This window comes from Phalacrocorax carbo, chromosome 1 (genome assembly GCF_963921805.1).
Source record: "Phalacrocorax carbo chromosome 1, bPhaCar2.1, whole genome shotgun sequence".
In the NCBI taxonomy this organism is placed as follows: Eukaryota; Metazoa; Chordata; class Aves; order Suliformes; family Phalacrocoracidae; genus Phalacrocorax; species Phalacrocorax carbo.
Window position 1 is genome coordinate 54,830,081 of NC_087513.1, and position 21,314 is coordinate 54,851,394.

The window sequence follows — 21,314 nt, forward strand, 5'->3', positions numbered from 1 at the left end:
ATGACAGTACCTGGACATAAGAAAATGAAATGTTACATGCATAGTTCAAGAAGAAGTTCTCTGTTGCACATAAAATACGCTTTTATTTTTGTAAGGTGTGTTGGATTCTATTGTTTTTTTTCTCTGTGTTTATCATTACAATGCCTGAACACATTAGTAGAGTCCTCAGACAGGAAAGTGAACTACATGGACATCTACGTTTCCATGGTGGTACAATTTTAGTATCTTGTAAATTTAACTCCAGTGTAGAGTTTGCTTTACATGCTATTTTCACAGAAAAAAAAAATTGCAAATAAGAAAAGCTGCTGAAGTAATGTTTTCTCAACATTTTTTTAACTTTCTTCTTGCAAAGAGTCTGGGCAATATAAACTGATACCATTGCTTTTTTGAATTTATGACCGCTCTGACTTCAGCAAGAGCAGCTGACAGAAATCTGGACTTTTGCTTCCTCAAATGACTAATAATAATAATTCAAATACGTTTGCTCTTCAAACGTAAGGATGTTAGCCTACTACTTATACTGGTATATAAAATGCCATAAGCAGGGCATGTACTTGCTGTAACAGCTACATTAATACAGCTTTGGAGTTGATTAACATGACCGTGGAGTATGTGAATGAAGTAAATAAAACACAGGTTGGTTTTCTTTGCTTTTAAGGATAAGCAGGAACACTGCCTGAGAAAGAAGTTGAAAAAAGAGCACTAGCATGAAAAGAAATTATGGGGTATATTCTTTAGTTTTTCTATAAGCCCATTTTTAAGCAATAATAAATCATCTGATATGTATTTGTAATGATAGAAAATGGCTATGATATAATGATGAACATATTAACATAATTAGTGTTAAGTAAAACAAGAATGAACAAATTTTCCATTTAAAAATAATTTTTATGCTGATTTTCTTTTAATCTTTATTGTCTTTGGTGATCAACAAGTAGTTCTGAAAACAAAATTAACCAATTTTGTTTGCTTGCTTTTTAATAGTTTGTCTTTCCATAACTGTTTTGGAGCAAAGTTATTATACTCCACTTCTGTCATTGTTGTAAAGCTTTGGTGAAGAACAGGATCACATTCTGTCTTTGCAAAAAGAATTTGTACACCAAGTTAAATTTCTAGGCAATTCTATACAAAACTTTGAATGCACTTGTTTCCTGTCACCTTTCAACTAAGTGTTTAATTTATTAATAATTAAAAAAAGCCAACAGAACAAAAACCCCACAAAAAAAAACCCACTTTCTAAACAGCATTTGAAATATTGATGAGTAATTCTTAAGAAAAAAACATTGGTCTACTGGGCCTTGCAGAAACTTTCCCATGCTATTTAGGTGTGAGATTTCAGTGGCAACTTTCATGTTTCTGTATTTCATTACAGAACTGGCTCTCTGAACTTCTTTCAGAGATTTCTCAGTTTCTGTCCTCATGAACAACATATAAACCCTGGACAGCTGGATTCTTCAGCATTTGAAAGAACAGTAGCACGTTTATAAGTAGATTTATAAACACTTCAGAGATTGTCAGCAATCTAGAGTCTGGGGATAATCACCCCTTGTAGTAGTTGATGGATCCCCTCAGTTGCTGATCAAACTGTGTCCTATCCTACCAAATGGAGACAGATAATAGGCCTGACAAACAGGATTTTTTTTAGGCACTCAGATTTTCAGTACTATCAGATATCCAAGAAAGATTTTTGTAATAATTTGTTTCTTGATGCATTTCTATATTTTCTATTTATTTGTGAGGAAAAAAATCAAGCTAATAGCAGCAAATTCATACCTAACTGCAGACTTGACAAACTGCATGTTTTTTAGGGTGACAAAACCTTCTTCATTCACCCTTTAGGTGCATGAAATGCACTGCAGTGGACAAAATACTATGTTGTTGTAACAGCTTCCATACTAAATTAAGTTTGGAATAACAGCAATTGTTATACAGAGAAGGCTGTACTAATACCCAGTCTTCTGAAAACATGCATCCTCTAGCCACAAAGCATTCACTCCTGATTTACTCTCAAAGGATGTATATGTACGGACCCTGTAAAAATGCTCACCAGCAGTGAAATTCCATGTTAAACAATGGGCATGGCTAGGAATTGCCCAATTCTGGACAGTTCTAGTCTTTCCTTTCCAAAATGCCTTGTCTTCTGACTCTACACAAAAGCTCAGAAGACTCAACTAAAATTCAAGTCTCCCTTTTTCCGAGACAAAACATTCCAGTGTTGCACTGCAGCTCGATAAAGCTAGCTATGAAAGTTTTAGAAAATACTGTTGCAGGTGCCTGCCACACTTTCTCTTAGAAATTGTCATACCTGTAGCAAAGATGGCAGAGAAAGATGTTCACATTTCAGCAGTTCAAGTTCCCAGGGTGGTACACCTGCTTAAAGCACTGTTGCAGATGCATTTGCACAAATTTATGGGCACATATATACATTTCCTTCTTCTATCTTGGCTGTGCAATGGAGTTACGTAGCAGGGACATCAGGCAAAGCCCTGGGAATGGCAGCATCTTAAAACACTGCCCCTCAATCCACCAAGCATGTTTAACAGGACTCTTACAATGGCTGTGTCATAGATACTGTTTCACAACACACAGGAGCAAAGTGCCATGTTGGTCAGCCTGGTCTGTATACAACGGACAAAAAACTTAATTCCTATTTTGCTTACTCTTGAAGTAGATAAATCAGGATGCCATTTTTCAAACCTTCAGTAGGAAGAATGTGAGCTTTACTTGCCTTAATAAGGAGGGAATAGGACTCTCCATTACAGGGTTAGTAAGTGATTGGCACTTGAATCTCAGGACTAGATTAGCACAGGCGGTATACAAGCATTTCTGCCAAAAACTCTACACATGTCCTTCTATACTCTTCTACCTACTCGTGTACGTGAGGATACAGCTGCCGGTCTCTCTGCTAGACCTGACCTGTTCCTCATGGGTCAGACCAGCTGTTGGCAATGGTCACTCCAGCCTTTGGCTATGGTACAAAGGGTGCCAAGTTCTGGCTCAGATTAAAGTAGGGCCCATGGTTTTCTCCCCCTCCCACCCACACCCCTGAGGCAGAAATGGAGGGTGGGTGACAATAAGCACAGCCAATGGTACTTTTTGATTTCTTGGCAACCTTGAAGCCCAAAGCTGGTTATTGAAAAAACCCCAAGCCTCTGTGTTTTGGCCAGGTGCAACCTGTTGTAAACTTGAAGTTACTCCGCACACAGCCCAGAACCTGGACAAGAGGAGCAGTAAGGGAGCCACAACAAAAAATGTGGGATGCTGATAATACAGGTTATTTTCAGAGATGCCCAGCAGACCTCGGGCAGGCTTTTAAAGGTGTCAGAGAGGCTCCAGAGCCACATAGCCCACAGCCACTTTGGCAGGAAGCAGGTGAAGGGAAGGGAAGGGGAGGAGGGGAAGGGGAAGGGGAGGAGGGGAAGGGGAGGAGGGGAAGGGGAAGGGGAGAGGAAGGGGAAGGGGAAGGGCGAACCGGATGCTCCTGCTCCTGCGCCCTGCGCCCTGCCCCCGGCGCCACCACGGCGCCACCACAGCACCCCCTGGCGGCGGCGGCGGCGGCGGCAGCGCACCCCTCGGCCCCGACGCGTTATTGCGAATAACCGTCTACCACGGCCTGCGAAGGGGCGGAGCCACCTGCTCATTTAAATAAACCGGCGGCTCATTTGCATGCTGCCAAGATGGCAGGCCCTGGGATTGGCCGGCTCCGAGGCAGCCCCCACTGCCGGCCCCTGTGCCCACGGAGGGGGCGGGGTCCGCCGAGAGAGGGGAGGGGACACGAGGCTTATTTGCATAACGGCCCGGCGCGTGCGACGGGGGGAAGCGGCTTTGGTGCCTGGAGCGGGTTCCGATTTTGAATCTACAGCGGCGGCGGGAAGGCGGGAGTGGCGGCGGTTGCCGAGCGCTGAGGCGGGAGCTGCCGCGGGACGCAGGGGAGCAGGTACCGCACGTCCGGCTCAGGGCGCGGGCGGCCGGGCAGCGGCAGCACTCTGTGCGGAACGCTGCCCCGCGCGGCGGCGGCGGCGGCGGCAGCAGTGCGCATGCTCCGGGGCTGCAGGTTTGCACACGCGCCGCTGCGCGCACCCACACTCGCTCACAAGCGCGGCGCAGCTACGCGCCCGCTGCATGGGAGCACGTGACTGGGCTCCAGTGCAGGCGGCGGCGCGCATGCGCGTTGCTATTTTCGCGCAGAGGTGGCAGCAGGTGGGGAGCGGGGTACGGGGAGGCGCCTCCCTCGCGTGGAGGGAGCCCCGCGGAGGCCGCTGTGGGTCACAGGTAGGTCTGGCTTGGGGCAGGGTACGGCTGGGCCGCTCTGCTGAGTCCTGAAGGCGCGGAGAGCTGGGTGACACCAGGCAGTTGCCTGACTGCGTTCTGCCCTGCACATCGGCCAGGTGAAGTGAGGCGGAGGCGCCTCCTACCGCGCGCCGGGCGGGTGTTTGGGTGGGGCAGTGGCATGTCCGGGCACCTCGAAAGCAGCTCCTTACCCTCTGTCCGAGCGGGGGGTGGCGTGACCTGGATGGTGCCGTCCGCAGCTAGCGGATATTCTGGCAAACACGGTGGGCGTGGATGTTGAGTGTCACACTGCATGGGTGATGGATGCAAGGAAGAGAAACTATTTTTCTTGTTATTGCACTTGACAGTGCGCTGACGAACTTTAATCTTAATTTCCTGAAGCATATGGGCGTGCTAGTGTACAAGAAATGAGCATGTTTCGGTGCGGGGGGGGAGTTCTAGTTGTCATCAGTAAAGAAGGCCAGAGTGGCTACTCCAAGTTGTCGTGGAGGGCCCCATCAAACAAAATGGCGAAAATTAACAGTTTAAGTAGCATATTCACATAAAGAAGGTACACTTAAAATTCTAATTTTCTTTGAACTTAAGATTTTAAAATACTGAAGCTGTATGCATGGTTAGGTGTTTTATATTTTAATTCTGGTGTGACATTGGAACCTGTTAGAGGAGTAGCATTGTACTCAAGCAGTTTTTTCTTTTAACAGGTATATATCTTTCTTATTAGATCTCCTAATCTTTGACAGATATCCAGTGGAAATGCCTACATTAGAATATTTTGTTGCATAATAGTTCATAAATCTATGTATCATAATGTAGACTTGTTGGATGGAAAAGTTCAGTGGAATTGTTGATGGAAAGATACTCCCTTAAATGGGTGAACAGCTCAATTGTTCTAGACAACAGTCGATGAGCTTAAAACTGCAGCCTTCATGCAGTCACAGAAAAATAACACTTGTGCATGTAGACAGTTTATTTAATGTGCTAATTGGCGGAAATAAGAGTATGTTAATATGTTTGTTCGATATCCCAGATTATACAAGTGAATGCAATGTTATTATGAACAAATTTACTGGAATTTGCAACTGCAAGACCAGTATATTCTACAAGCATGCTGTTTGGCTCTCTTTTGCAAGTTAAAGTATATTTTGGGCCATTATCTGTTATACTAGTTTAATCTATTTACAATTATTACAGTTATTTACTTTCTAATGTTTTTTAAAAAGTATTTAAAAATAAAAATGTGAAGACTGTGCTTAATTTCTGCTTAAATCTGGAATTAATAAGTTAAATATTTAACTCTACACAAACAGCAGATATCAGTGTAAGAAATAAATATGTTTTTTGGATTAGGTGCTGGTTTGTGCAGTCCTACAGGAAGGTATGAAGGAGAGTATTACCTCAGATATTAAGAATTCTTTGGAGGGGAAAACACAAAAAAACACTGCTATTTGATATGTGATCTTGGGTAGGTAATTTTTCAGTTTTCAGATCTCTGAAATGGGGCTAATGGTAGTTGCCAGGCCCAGCATAACATGAATTCACTAATGACTGCATGAGGACTTGTGCAATTCATGAATCATGGCAGCTACACCCACTATTTATTCCTCGGGTTTGGCAGTTGTCTTACTTGGTATGCTCCAGAAGTATCAAATCAAGTTCCTATGTACATATAATCCAGAAAGAAATTGTACTAATAATTTTGGGTAGCAATACATTTTTTCAATAAATGCCGAATAATTAAAATGCAGAAAAACTTGCTTTGTCATTGTTCATAAGTGACTGCTCATTGTATGTTCTTTTTCGAAGAATCCCAAGAGATCTTTTTGTTCTCGTCATTATGGTCTTAGTTCAGTAGGCTTATTACATTGCTTGGAGTAGAAGGTTTTTTATCAGCTGCAACCTTGCTACCAAGTGTAGCAGTGGTGAACCAATGCTTCCTGTGATAATGTGGAACTGTGCTGTATTTTGCTCTATGAATTAATTTAACAAGACTATCTTGAATGTTGTGTAGACTTGAAACTGATCATAACAGAATGGATTCACAGAAGGATACAATAATTATATGTATCAATCAAAACAATGATTTTGATGCTTTTATTGAGGAACCTCTTAAATCTCATTTCCCAGCCATTACAAAGTCTCTTATCAATAAGATGCTAATCCCAATAGATATGCATGCATGTTGTACTCTGCTGCGTTTGCTGATACCTCCTGCTTCAGCCTGCATTGTTATGCCCATTTCACATATTTAGAAGATCAACATTAACTGTATTATGTTAGGTCTTCTGTAAAGGCTACTTTAGTAATGCTTCCGTTTGAGGCATAAAGACAGGAAATGTGGTATAATATAGACATACGCTTTCTTCCCAGCATGGGAGGTGTTCTTTCTAGCCAAGAGACTGAACAACCTATGAATGAAAATAGTTTAATTATAAGTATTTATTTTACAGAATCTGTTGCAAACAGAATCAGTTTACATGTTGAACAACTTTTAAATCCTATTTTAGTAACCGATTCCTATTTAGTACCTAAATCCTGTTTTTCATTGTGTTTGATTGTGATTTTCAGAAGGCATTTTTTCTGTTACAAACAGATAGCATTTCCACAGTGAAAAGTAGTTGACTAAACCAGATACTCTACTTTCTTTCCAAAACAAGAAAAAAAGAAAATTTCTCCCCATTTAGATGTTTTTAATAGTATAATCATTAGTTAGCCTTATCTGGATTTACTGTCAGAAATAACATTTATGCCAAAAATCTCAAGGTTATTAATGAAAGTAGGGCCAAAAGATGAGTATGTTGTTAAGAGTATGTTAAGATGTTAAGAGTGTGATGTTCTTACTTAAATAATTTTCAAGTTGAATGCATTTTTCCATTTGTTCTCCACTTAGTGTTGTTTTTTATACCGTGGGCTAATTATATGTTTATAGTAAGAGTTTATTTTGGAAATTACTGCAGTGACACAGATGTACATCACAGTTTTCAGAAGGGATATTACATTAGGAAAATAAGTTTCAAGTTATAAAATTATTATGATATATGAATGTGGAGGTTTGGTTTTTGGTTGGTGGTTTGTTTTTTTTTTTCCCTCTCCTCCCCTATGTATTTTTATATAGTATTTCTCTTAAATGTGGTGAAATCTAAGATGGTTAATATTTTTCAGTTAAATCTGTGGCTGGACTCTTTATTTCTCTTCTAGTATGTGCCATTACTTTGAGAGTAAAGCAAAACGATTGGGAACTCATAAACTGGCCAATGCAAATGATGCTTTTGTGATGTATATTTGTAATTCTGATACATCAGTTCTGCTTATTGCTCTATAGGCTGTACCATATGAAAAAAACGCTCTCCTGTTTCCACCATACTGTAAGAACCTGTTCATCAAGCAGCAGTGACTTATCCAAATACAGGATAGGGAGTCAGATAGGGTTGTTGTGTGGGACAACAAAAACCTTTTTTTTTTTTTTTTTGACAGCTCATTAGGAAGCTCATTCCTCCATATTTCTGTAGCAGTAGAGGTCAGAAAGTGCTTGAGTTCCTCTGTAGAACGTTTAAGTCTCTGGAAGCATCTGATCATTCAAGTTCATTATTAGCCTACAGATCAGACCAGAAAAGTCAGTGTGATCACTTTTAGAGTTATGAAGTACTGATACTTGTTATCCAGAGACTGGATCTGCAGAATGCATTGGTATTTTTTTAGAATGATAAAGATTGAACTGAACCAATACATTCTCTAGTTTTTCAGGTGTAAACAATTGAATTGTGATTCAGAAATGGGAGACTCTTTTGGTTGCTTGGGGTTTTGGCTTTTACTTCAGCTGCATATTCTGGTTTTAATTAACATTGTAGTTCTTATCTCTGTTCTGTCTTGACTATTTGTGTGTGTGTGTATATATATCTTCAAGAAACCATCCGAAAGTTGAGAGTAGAATTTCAGCTAAGCTTGATTTTTATGTGGCTTTGTGTTTTATGTCTTCATTTGAGGTTATGTCAGGTGGTATTAAAGATCAGAATGCTGTTAGTGAAAAATAAATGCCTGCATGAAACGTAAAAAAAATGCATGAATAAGGTTATTAAATGGAACTTAGGAATTGCACTAATAAGACAAATTTGTTTAACAAATACAAATTGTCTTTTTTTTTGCTTAAGCAGAAAATTGCAGAACGGGTATGTGACAAAAATATTTAATTGTGCCACAGGCCTACAAGTTTTAATAGAAATCTGATTCGTTCTAGTATGGTAGTCCAGTTTTTTTCTGATCATGGTTTGTCAATTGTTCTATCTTCAGTAATTCTTGAAAGACTTGTTGGTTTTCAGTAAATTTGACAGAGTAATAACTATCAAAGATAATGAATTCCTGCAAATTTTGTGAAAACAAGCAGTTGGAGTGAGGAGAAGCTACCATTGTCCCAGTGAGGGAACCTGGCAGTTGCATGTTGTTTTGGGGGGATAACTTGCTGTCAGTCAGGACATAGGTACTGTCTGTCAAAGCAGTATGGAGGCTGTCACATCAACATGCAGCTTCGGACTAGATGCGTACGTGCACTCGTCCAGGGTGGTATGGCATCAGTGATAACCTGAGGTTACTCTGATACGAAGTAGCAAGACAATGTTCACGTATCTGCAGGAAATGTGGTTTCATTAGTTCCATTGCTCACTCATTATCTTCTTTAGAACCACTGGTGTATACTTTTAAAAATTGCCAGTGTATTTACAGCAAGTCTCTCCCCCACCCCTTTTTTTTAGTAATGATTCCTTGGTGGTATAGCTGAAGGCTTAGTAGTAGCTATGTGGTATTAAATAAGTGCCTGATCCTCAGCTGTATGTCAGCATCCATCATATCACTGTGGAAGAATTCAGAACACTGTGTATATGTATGTATATTGTATAAATGTTCTTTATGTTCCTTTGGGATTTACAAGGAACTTTAAAAAGAATAAGCTATGCCCTTTGTTTTATTTTGAGCTGTGCATGTTATAAATTATTGAAAACTGTACTCACGAGTTACCAGTTGTTATTTCTTCCAGGAATAAACATCAAATCATGTGAGATGATAGTTAATTAAATGGCTGCGTGCAAAGTATTTTTTCTGGAATAATTTATTTTCTAAGATATTTAGGTAAACTAATAGAGCTTGTTTGGTATATGTAACTTGGGTATTTTTAATACAGAAAAAATTTTTTATCTTCTAGATCTAATTTCTGAAAATGCTCTTAAGTAAATTCACATACTTAAAGCACAGGTTTTATGAATTATATGACTGTGGATACATCAGCCAGCTGTTCAAATAACCTGTATATTTGTTCTGTCATTTTGTGCTGTTCTAAGCATTATCCTCCATTTTACAATAGTGTAATGAAATGTTATGGTAAAAAAAAAACAAACCTGACATGAAAGAAAGTTCCGTCTACCTTTACCACCACCTTACTGCAGGTTCCAGAGGTCATTTTAAAAAGAGGTACATTCTAATTTTTTAAGTCTTTCAAAATGGGTTTAGTAGCAAACTACTTTTACAGTAGGTTACTTAAGTTAAAGTACATGCTTGCTGACTTCAGTCAATACACTGAAAATTTCTGTCATTGGTCCTGCGTCAAGTACCTCGGAATTACGGGAAGACCTCAAATATTGTGCAGACTTTAACTTTTTGGACTCAAGTGTTCCTTGTCTCATGATCATTATGGACTCTTTCTTTTCCCCGATAGTTTAAGTAGTTTTTATCTATGAAGTTCTTGTAGTCCTAAGTGAGAGTTGAGATGTTTCTTGAAGTCAACCTACTGGCCTGTATAAATAGAGAAATAAAGGAGGGTTTCAGTAGATGGTCTATTGAGACTTCAATTCAGATGCATACAGACAGCAATAGTCTGATGAATTTCATCAGTGTAAGGACTATTTTGTCCACTTAATGTTAACTAACATACCAAAGACCAACAAAACAAAAAAGAACAAAAGAGGGTAAATGAGAAAAGTGGATGAGATGTGGTTTGCACACAAGAAAATGTGGGTGATATGTAGCAGACTGGTTTCTAAGTGCATAAGTAGAGCAAAAGAAATGCTTTATGCTGTGGTTGCTTTTTTACTACCATTGTAATGTGAGATAGCATAAAACTGTGTCTGAAGGTCCAGAATTTTTTGCCTCCCCTTGATCCTTCAGGCTAGGAGCCCTAGTATAAAGTCTGACTCTGTGTAATGATATTTAAGAGAGAGGTGTGTGGGGTGATATTACTTACAGAGAGCAACAATTAGAGAAATAACAGGGTACCATTCTCCTGAGTTCCGTGTTTGATGTTCATGAGAAGGATGGAAAATGGAAGCTCTGTTTTAAAATGTAATTTATGACTAGAATAATTGAACTTGCTGAGATGATACTGCAGTGTGTCGGCATGTCATAAAAAGAGGGCAGAGTTAAGGTTGTTTGGAGTTTTTAGCATGCATTTAAGAAAAATCTAAACATAAGAGGTTAAGTTTAAATTCCATTCTGAATCCTTTTAAAATGACCGATTTTCTTATTTATTTTTGGTTTTTAGAGAACCTGTCTAGATGTCATCCTAAGCAGCAATAAATTGTAGTCCCACGCTAATATAGGGTTTCTGCATTAGTGTAGGTTCACTTTACTATTTCCTAGACCAAAGCATTCTTAGATGAATTATTTCACTCCTAATTTTGTGTTTAATTAAAAGTCAGATTTTATTTTAAAATTAGTTTGGTTATATTTTTTGGCTTATTAACACAACAATGTATGTTAACCAAAGTATATAGAAGTGAACTCTTGAGTAAATGCGTATGGTTTCTTAACATTCAGCTAGATTTTTTTTTTTTTGCAACTATGTGTCTGTATTAACGTATCAGTACCTCTGCATGTTCATGAAGCTTACTGACAAAGACGATTGACTGCAGCAACCGGAGCGTGACATGGGTTGTGTTTTCTCTGGCTTAGTGAAAGTGTTGTTTGAATTTTTTTTGCCAAGTAGTTGTGCCTTTTCAAGCCTATTTAAGTCATGGAATTTCCATATATCCAGCTCAAAGACTGAATGTTAGAGAATGCAGTATTGTACATCTGCAGCTCTTGGGTTCCGGATTAGAACCTCCCTCAGTTTTTCTTGAACTTCTAGGGCTGGAGGTCAAAATTCACCATTTGATGTAGGAATTTTGTAGTTGCACTAAACATAGGATTGTCTTCTATTTAAAACATCGCTACTGTGGAAATCAAAGTGTATGTATATTTTTCCTATAAATGAAATGCTAAGTTTGAATTTTGAGGTGTTGTAAGTTACTATAAGTCCCTGTAAGCTGGGGCTGTTCTGTGTATGAAGTTCAGAGTACGCAACATGTGGATATAACTAGCTAACAGAAAATGTTTCTTTTGAATTTGTTGTAAACTTGATTTTTTTTTTTGTTTAGTAATAGGTTTTGGTGAAGAAAAGCTTCAGTATAGTGCGTAATTTTTAATTAATTTTAATGAAATTGTTCTCCAGTCTTCACAAATTTGTTTTTGAGAGACTCGTCTGTTGGGGATTTTGAATTTTAAGCACATTTTAGCTGAGTCCTCTGAATCTGTACTGCATTATCAAAGACAATAATATCAATGTGGTTGTTTACATGTATGTGGCATGTGCATTTTCTTGTGTTGCAAATCGTATTTTTACTTTTTGCCCTTGGATTAGCCAGATGGTGTATTTCAACATTTTTTAAGTTTGCAGTACTGTGGTGTTGATGAGTGCATCAGACAACTACTGCCAGCATGATTATTCAGTCCTGAAATAACCGGCTACAGCTGGCAATAGACATGCAGAGTTACATAAGTTTAGACAATTTCATAAAAGAAGTAGATGGAGGGCATGTCCTCCGCTTTTTTGTGGGGCAGCTTACCATGTTGGGCTAATTTTGGATCACACAGACTATTTTTTGGTAGGTTAGGAATAATTCAACATTAACGTCCTTCACGATCACCCCACGTGAGCTTGCAGTTATTTTGTTTCAAAATAGCTGTATTTGGATTTTGTAGAAGAGGTATACATTATGAAGTCAGGCAGATATCCATCCAGAACTGATTTCACTGTTGCCTTGGCAAGAGTGGATGATTGGCGTTAATGAGAAGATACTAAAGAGAGTCCTGTATTATCTTAAATTCTGCTTGCGTTAAAATTGTGTTTGTTTGACAACCCCTCTGTCCCCCCTCTAGGTTGCCAAACCAGTTCTTTAGGAACAAACTACTCAGTATCATTACAACAAGATGCCAGCGAAATTGCTCAAGGAGTTCTAGATAGGTCACTTCTTTGAAAAACTTACACACCATACTGCATCATTTTATAAAGAGTTAGATAATTGATTTCTGCAGGCACTGAAGTTCTGGAGCGTTCTTGGGTTTTTTGCTAGTTTCCTTATTTATAAAGTGAACTTCCTTCCCTTCCTCTACCCCCCCTCCCCCCCCAGTAAAACTGTTTTATTGGGCAACTAATATTACACAATATTTCAAAATAGGTGGTGTAAAAAGGTATAGATCAGTTTCTTAAGCTTTTTTTTTAAAGACTGCAGTGGGGCTGCTCTTAAAGTATTCCCTAATGTTTGTCTGTTCTATGCATGATCTGGCTCTCTCTCTGTGGCTGTTAATATGTGATGTGGATTCTGAACTGCCCGGAGCCGGGAGGGATTCGAAGTACCTGATACAAATCCTGGATCACTGACCTAGCAGGGCTGCCTCTCCGTGGTTTTTGGTTTATTTAGTTTTAGTGGTGCTCTGAGTAGCTGCAATGTTGCAGCCGTGCATTAACAATTTCCTGCCTGTCAGAGAAACCATTCCTCTGGCCCCTTTCTGCCTGTGCAGTTTGTTGCAGTGTGGCAAAGAGGGAGGTGCTTTGCTGTATAAATGTTTTATCCACTGCTGAGTTGTCACTGAGTGGCTGGTCTTGAGTGCACGTTGCAGCCATCTTAATCACATTTTCAGTGCAGCTGAGACAGAACAGTTTCAAAATGGCTGACGAGGTGCTCTTCATTGCAGCAGTTTAGCTTGACTGTATGCAAATGAGCAGAGCTGTTGCCATCACATGCTCCAGACCTTAGAGGTAAGCACCAGCTCTGCTTTGCTGAGAAACAATTTCAAACTTTGTTTATGTAAAATTAACTAATTCTAAAGTGTATAAAATATTCAAAAATACTGTCCTTTTTTTGTCAAGAGGAGGGTGGTTTTTGGTGATTTTTTTTGTGTGTGTGTGTGTGTATTGGTGGGGTGGTTTTTTTTTGTTTTCCTTCCCCTCTCACTGAATTAATTCATAGACCTCTGTCCTCTCAGTTGCAGGGTAGATTGGGTGGGACAGGAGAGGTCAAAGGTCAGACCCATGTGTCTTGCTAATCAAATTATTTCATTTTGGCTTACTTCCTACCCAGGCCAGAAGAGCTCTCACTTTATGCTGCCCTTTCTCAAAAGCTTGCTCATACTTCAACTAAAACATAAAATAAACTCTTTATAACCTTTGTTAAAATTTTGTAACCAAGTGGTTTGATTTACGTTTGATTCTTATTTTCAACATATAACTTTTCCAATGGTAGGTAAGAACTACAAAACCTGCATAAATACATTGGAATAGCAATGATTATGTAAATGTTAACTCTTTTGCAGGTAGCAGTAATTTGCTATTCAAGAACAAAATTATTATAAATTCTGCAGAACTATGACAAATGATAGAATGAAAGTTTTGAGGTAAATTATTCTGGTATTTCTTTTGTATAGCTTAATTGAAACCTGAGGTTCAAAGTGCTAGTGGTTTCACACGGCCTAGTCTTTTTCTGTGTGTGTGTTACTGGTTGGTGGCCTAGCTATCTGTCATCCTCAAAACTCATTAAAAGGTAACTGATAGGTGTCAGTGTCCAGGGACATGAAGTTGGGAGAAGAGCAGTGCTCAGCCTTTTTTCCATTAGGGAGGGGAGAACAGAAGAGGAGAAAGAAGACAATTTTCCTCACGACTCTTTCCTTTTGTTGTTTTGTGTCTGTCTCAAACACATAGTTAAGGTCTTTCTGGAATCTTAAACTGAATATGAGTTAATTTGAAAGTAATTAAATAGGGAGTTACTTGAAGTTCTCCAGAAACGTATCAGGAGCAGCGGCAGATGTGAATAACTCATCAGGATATAGCTCATAGTGTTTTCCTGTCTGCAGTTGACCTTAGTGCTCAAGATGTGAAAGTCACTACTAAATGTCTAGAAGTGTAGTCCTTCCTTGTATTTTTGCACGTTAATTTGATGCTTTTAGCATGCTCTGTAACAAAGTACTTGGTGGTTAAATTAGTTTTTAAATGTGTTCCCATAAATTCTCTTCTATAATTAACGACAATACAGTGTTTATAAAGAAATGAAGTATTCTGGGCAGATAGTGCACATCAGGTTCTCAGGAGATGTGGTTTCTCCATGTTTACCATGTGCATTTGGTATGAAGAATTAAAAATAAATAAATAAAATACAGGATTTTAAGCCCAGGTTGATTGGTTATAGGATTTTCCTGCTTTAGGATAAAAGATCAGTGACAGGAATAACAACGTGCATGTATGGTCGCAGGTGATGATGAAATGCAGGTAGGTAGGTAGTTCTATTACTTGTTTTATTGCTGGTGGAATTTTGTTTAGTGCATTTGATTTAAGGTAGATTTTAGTTCAGAGTGGCTGTTCTTGATTGGGTAACACAGTTAAGATCGTGAGAATATTACAGCACTTCTGTTGTCTGAGTTTTCAGACATTTAATTCTACTGAAATGCATTTATCTTGATAAAATGTGAAGTTTTGCCATACCTTCACCTCATCTAATGAATGCAGATTAATAATGTAGTGAGATTTCCTTCTTCCCATCCCCCAAACTATAAACTTTCACGTTTTGTGCAAGATACTCTTGAGTCAAGTCACCCTGACCCCAGTCTTACAAATTATTATTGAGGTTTGTGTTTGTATGGCTTTTAGTCAGTTATTGTTGATTAATTCCAGATGTTAATAAATCATATTGTTCAAAGCAAGCAGAAACAATTAATTTTTTAAAAATAAGATCACCAAACTCCTACTTTGTAATCATTGAAGGGGATGAAATTTTATGTCTAAAACGTACTTTGCCATACGTATCCTGTGGGGGTTTTGTTGTTGTTGGTTTTTTTTTTTTTAAGGAACAGATGAAAAAGCTATAAAGCAGTAGGCATATTAGAATTGTCAACTTTTATTGGTTTGTTGTTTGGGGTTTTTTTGTTAACCCCCCTTTAATGGGAACACAAAAAGGAAAAGTAGAGTACTTTTTTGACGTTCATTGCAAGGAGTGGTTCTTCACATGTATTGAGTAAAGTATTGTACGTTCACACCATGTCTTTCATACAGTCCTTTTCATGCCTTTTTTGTTGCCTGTATTTTTTTTCTCTAAGCTGAGTAAGCTTACCCCCATTTTACAGAAGATGCACAGAGAGATTGCCGGAGTTCAGTGGAAAGCTCTTGCCTCAGTATCTTCCCTTCCCTTTGGTTTACTTTGCTCTTTAACAGGCTGTTTTGAAAACAGTACCATTCTTGGAAGTGCTTTACAAAGTGATTGGCCCAGCAGGGAGCTGTAGTCTTTTTCTTGTAGTGAGCTGGGTGGGTGGTGTGGTCTGGGTTGGGTTTTTTGGTTGGTTTTCTTTTTTCTTTCCTAAAGTGGGTGTTGGAATGCATAAAGTAGGGCAGGTTTTGAAAACTGTGTTCCATATGGAACACATCCCTGTTTCCAGAAGTCCAAGTACACTGTCATGCTTGCTGCACAGTAGTACTGGTAGCTGACAGCGTGATCTCTCCTCTGTTCCTTCCCATGGTGTTAATAGTTTTGTTCTTTAGTAGTCAAAAAGAAGATTAAACACACCAATTCACCTACATGGGAACAAGGCATGTCAGTGGCAGCTTTTTTTTTAAAAAAGCTTTTATTAAATATATAAATTAGATGTCCATGATTTGAATTAGAAATAGTTGTGTATAATGAATTAACTATTTCAACTGATCACTATACATTTTTAATGCGAGATGCATTGTCAGATGCTGCTCAGTGCTTGTGTCTGCATTTGCTCCGCTTCTGAGACCTGCTGCATTCTAGAACAATTAGCTTTCTACTGGTGATAGGTAAACTTGATGGATAGGCTTTCAGAAGTAAATAAATTGGGTAGCAGTCTCAAATACAAGTGACTTTCAAAGAGAAATACCCAATAGCTTACTCTGAAGGAGTGTACAGATTTTTCTTTGCAAATGGTGTATTTGATTGTAAGAAAATGACTACTTTATTTTCATTTGTGCTCCAACTATTTGGATAGTTTTTCATTACTAAATCGCACTTGCCTGGAACCATTCTAACATGGCTTGATTATTTTTTATGTGCCTCTTAAAACTCAAAATGGTCTCAATTTGCACAGCTGCATCTTCTATTTTGGTAGATATTTTGGGAGCAAACAATTTCAGGCAGGATTTGAAACAAACTGGAATGGATTACTGAATTAACGCAGTACAGTTTAATGCATGCTAATCACTTTCAAACAGCTGACTGGTTCTTTAGGTACTAAATGGTTAGCAAGCACTTAGAACTGTTTCGAGTCTTAAATACTTAATCACATTATGACTATTATTAAACAGTTAAATTGGACCTTTATTTTTAGCTGTAAACGTTACTGTTTTTCTCAAGCATGTAGTGTCTTCAAAGGAATTATCAGTAAGGCAAATGTTAAATTCTTTTATTTCTGCATCTTGATTTGCAGGTTAAAATCTGTCAGGTTTTCAGTGTTTATCTAGTAAAAGATAAAATTCTTCATGTAAATGTCCGTGAGCAAAATGTGTTTTTTCTGAAGTTCATAAGGAGTCAAAATGAGTGTTTTCCCTTTTATAAAAGAAAGGGAGTGCAACAAGAGACTGCCTGAAAATTACCCATTTTAGACACGTATTCACCCCTTTTCTACAGCAGATAAGCAGATACAACTTGTGTCAGCCCAGCCCCCCTTCCCTTTACTGCCTTCCCTGCTCGTTCTCTTGATACAGGCTTCTGCTGTAAAATATTTTGAAATAAACCACACTGGCTAAGATAATGGCTTGATAGTTCTCTACTACAAAAATGACCTTAATTTTCTGTGCCTTTCAAAGACCAATGTAAGAAACACTTGGGACCTACCAAACTCCTGGCTGACTCCTATGTGAATCACTTGTTCAGTTTCATGCTTTGGAGAAGAGGCAAAGTGGGAGGAGAAGGGGGTGTTTTGGGCTCTATGTGGGTTGCCTATGGAAGGTCCAGGGCCTTTAATTTTCTTCTGCTCTGTGTTGTTGTTTTTTTTTTTTTCGTTTAGATCAAACTATTAGATACAAATTTCATCATGCTTTTTTTTTTGACAAACTTTGTCAATGAAATGCTTTCATACCTAAAATTGTGTCTGAATTAGGCAGAGCATTCTGTGACAGACTTTTCTATACGTTTCTATTCTGAGATGAATCAAATGACATTTAAAATTTGAGGATGTTGTCTTTGATAGGTACCAACTGAAACCATACAGCTAATTGTAGTTCTTTTGAACACAACTGGCCTTATGATTTCTGACTGTAACATCTGGTCTTTAAGGTATTTCCTGACAGGAGACTAGAAAATTGTGCACATGTTAGGAGGAAGAGTCCCGTTAACCAGTGTTGAGAAGTCAAAGTCATAAAAGTTCTCGGGTGTTTCCACTGACTGTGTACTAATTGTGGGAGAGGCAGGCAGACATTTTGGCTTTTTCTGTAGTGGCAATCACTGGAGGATATAATTGAGTGTGGTAGTGTTCCTTCTCCCAGCTTAGACTGTTGTATTAAAAAATCCCAAAAAAACCTACTCCTCCCCCCCCCCCCGCCCCAATCACACCGAAAAAAGAAAAACAACCCCAAAAACTAAACCCCACCCAGACAAACAGAAACCCTCCACCCTGACGTCCAGCCCTGGGCCTCACCCCACAGGTGACAGGCGGGTGTTGGGCAGTTGCCCCAAGCCCTTAGCTCCCCTCGAGCCCGGGGCAGTCCCCCGTGCCCTGTATAACCGAGCTGCTGCGTTTCTAACTACTGACCCAATTGCTCCTCCTCTCCGTAAAAACGCTTTGTGATTGGAAGCAAGTTCTGTCATAGCTAGTGGTGCGAGAGGCAGGGAGGCGCAGAGAGGACGGCAAAGCCAAGGGAGTGCGGGTGACTGTGGGAAGGTTCTGGAAGCTGGGTGGTGCCTCCCCCAGACGGCAGATGGAGAGCTCGCCCTTGGGGCTGCTGGCAAGCTCCGGCCTGGACTTCCCTGAGCGGACTGGAGCCGAGGAGAGACAATGCTCCCAGCAAAGGCTCTTATTTTGCAGTATCTGGTTTACTCTGAGATTCATACTATTATTCTGGTATTTGTGCATAAGGTTGTAAAGCTGGGGGGAGGAGGGAACTGGGGGAGGGGGGGGAGCAGCTGTACATGGGAAACACAGTGGTTGTTTTGGTTTGCTTTTTTTAAAGCAGCATTGGTGCCCTTTATTTTCAAGCTCAGAGGCTGTTCATGATTCATTCTGCAAATAACAGCATCACTGAAAGATGTATTCTGCATGGTGCTTAAATGTGCTAACATACACAAATCTGTCTGAAAGTGAGATAAATCAAAAGATACACGTGATGTAAAAGAGCAGTACCAGATCACTTGTATAGTTAATGGCTGTCATTTTAATGTGACAGTCATTCTGGAAAAATAATTATTTTTCCCTTATACATCACTTTAGGCTTTTGGATACAACAGCTGAGGATGAATTGTAATAACCAATGAAGAGTAATTTGCATTACTAAATACTTTCAGACACAAAATCGGTGTCTTTTTTACATTACAGATGAGCAAATTGTGTTATGCTCAAATAACCTAGAACCAGCCTAACAGCAAATTACGCTTACAGTGGAAAAGGGGAGGTATAAAGTAATTTGACTATATATAGCCTTGATGCTGTAGGCATTCTAAAGAGGAACAATGCAGGGAACTAGAAGAGGCCCGTGGTGAAAAGCACGCTCTTCTGGTCCTGAGGCGCTCTGCCGTTGCCCTGCTGGAATCAATGGTGTCTCCATCACTTTCCTTTTCCGCTAAATGGTGCCAGGCTGCAGCTACAGCAGTGTTTCTAGATGTGTATCTAGCCAAACATTAATGTGGGTTTAACTTTATTTTATTTAGGGTTTCAAAAATTCATGTTTATAATTAGTATACTAACTAGTGTATTTATTCTCATTGAGTTGTTTCATGCTTTAAGAGTTTTATCTAAGGAAGCAAATGGGGGGAAAGGTATTAGTGAATGATTCAACCTTTTTATATGCACATTTAATAGTAAGCAAAGCCTGGCTTCTTCCCCCCCCTCAGAAAAATACAGTGATTTTTAGAATAAGCATTTGTAAAAGGTAATTAATTTATTAATATAACTGGACTTTGGAAGGAAAAAGGTAAGAATTAATAAATTAACTATTTGAAATCAGTGAGGCTGAAATCCAAGCTTCTGCCTCCAGCTGTCACTGTACCTATTAGGTACTTGAAAAGATAAAGTCTACAGCTCCAGATAGGGGATTTTTTTCCCTCGTCTGCCTAGTGAAGGAAAACTAAATGTGAAGTGGAAAGAGCAAATTAAATAGCCAGACATGTTACCTGTCAGCGTTAGGTTAAAAATGTATCTGTCCTACTTGGAGCTGATACTTAAATTTGTTATTGGTAGGCTGCAAAATATTGGAAATAGCAGTTTAGAGAAAAGCTGGTTGCTGGCCATTGAGAATATCCATTTTTTCAGTGTTATTTCAGTTACCACAGGGCGCTCACAGTGCAGTGTGTACCATCCTACTAGGAACAGGATTCAAAGTGGAATTTCTTTTGCGGAGACTATTGTCAATTTTTATTGATACAAACAGCAAGAGCAGCACTTGACTTTCGACATGGATCTGGATTATTAGTAAGCAAATAACTAGAGGATACATTCTAGAACCCGTAGTAATCTCACGGGGCGTGGGGAGGCTTTGCTCAGCAATATCCTGCTGCAATTTAGTCTGGAAATGAGGCCCCCTTTATGTAAATTTTTACTGGCGCCAGCTAGCTGTAACTGCAGTCTGGCTCTGCGTTGGCAGCAGCTAACATGTGTCATGGACTACTTCTGGGCACGGATTGCAGGAGCACTCTGGTTTCTGGACAGAAAGAGCTGCACTGACGTATGGGGAAAGATGTACAAAGCAACCTAGGTGTAATTAGATTGCTAGTAAGTGAAAATACTGAGGAAATTTCAGCTTTCTTCCCTTTTTTAGTGTGCTGTCTTGCCCGTGCTGTAATAAATTTCTGCTTGTTGGTACTACTGTGTGGTATGTGGGAGGTACTTCACTGCACATAGCTGCTGCAGTGCTAATAGTTGGCAGCACAGAAGGCAGTACAAAGAGTCCGAGTGGAGGCACTTGCTGTTGCAACGTTCCCTTGGAGGCTGTGGCACGCTCAGTGAGCTGCAGGGGCTCTCCTGACACGTTCAGTCACTTGTGTGGAGAAGTGGGAGTTCCAGCAGGCTTTAACAGGCAGATGTAGGCTACTAGCTGAGAGGTACAACAGCATAGCTCAGGCTGGCTAAAAAATAGTACTCATGCTGCTATGTAAACAAAACAAGATCTTAGTATCAAGATGGCCGACCTGGAAGTCTACTTGTAGCTCGTGATACTTATGCAAATGAGCTACATGTCAGTGGCTTACTCGGAAGAGGAAGCTCAATTTGCACGTGCCACCTTCTCGCCAGGTAAGAGAAGCAACTTGTTTTCTGCATTAATGTTTTAGAGGCCTTTGAAGTTATTTTTCCACTTAAGTGCCCATCCCCCACTTTGGCATAATGCCAGGAATTAAACTGGTATATAAGAGGTGTTTTCTGCGAAGCCTGGAAGTTGTTTGTCTTGCTGTAATTATTTTGGGGTTACTGTTGTTATGGGGAGTGTTAACTAGCAATTCTTGTATAATGTTGACTTAAGTAAAACTGAAGGCTTTAAAAAATATTGGAAATTTGAGTATGCAGTTTCTGCTGTTAAT

At 39.4% G+C, this 21,314-nt stretch overlaps 1 protein-coding gene across 4 annotated transcripts in view; it reads left to right on the plus strand.

Moving 5' to 3' along the window:
- Positions 1-3,777: 3,777 nt before the first annotated feature.
- The window catches only part of ATF7IP (activating transcription factor 7 interacting protein), a 108,284-nt gene continuing 90,747 nt past the window's right edge, over positions 3,778-21,314 (plus strand). Inside the window, exon 1 of one of the 4 annotated variants that reach the window (XM_064452873.1) lies at positions 3,778-3,937. The gene's annotated coding sequence lies outside the window, so the exon portion shown is untranslated. Of the gene's footprint in view, positions 3,938-4,066; positions 4,273-13,001; positions 13,346-20,451; positions 21,031-21,314 lie in introns of those variants that run through there. The other 3 variants (XM_064452878.1, XM_064452895.1, XM_064452885.1) reach the window with 3 other exon arrangements.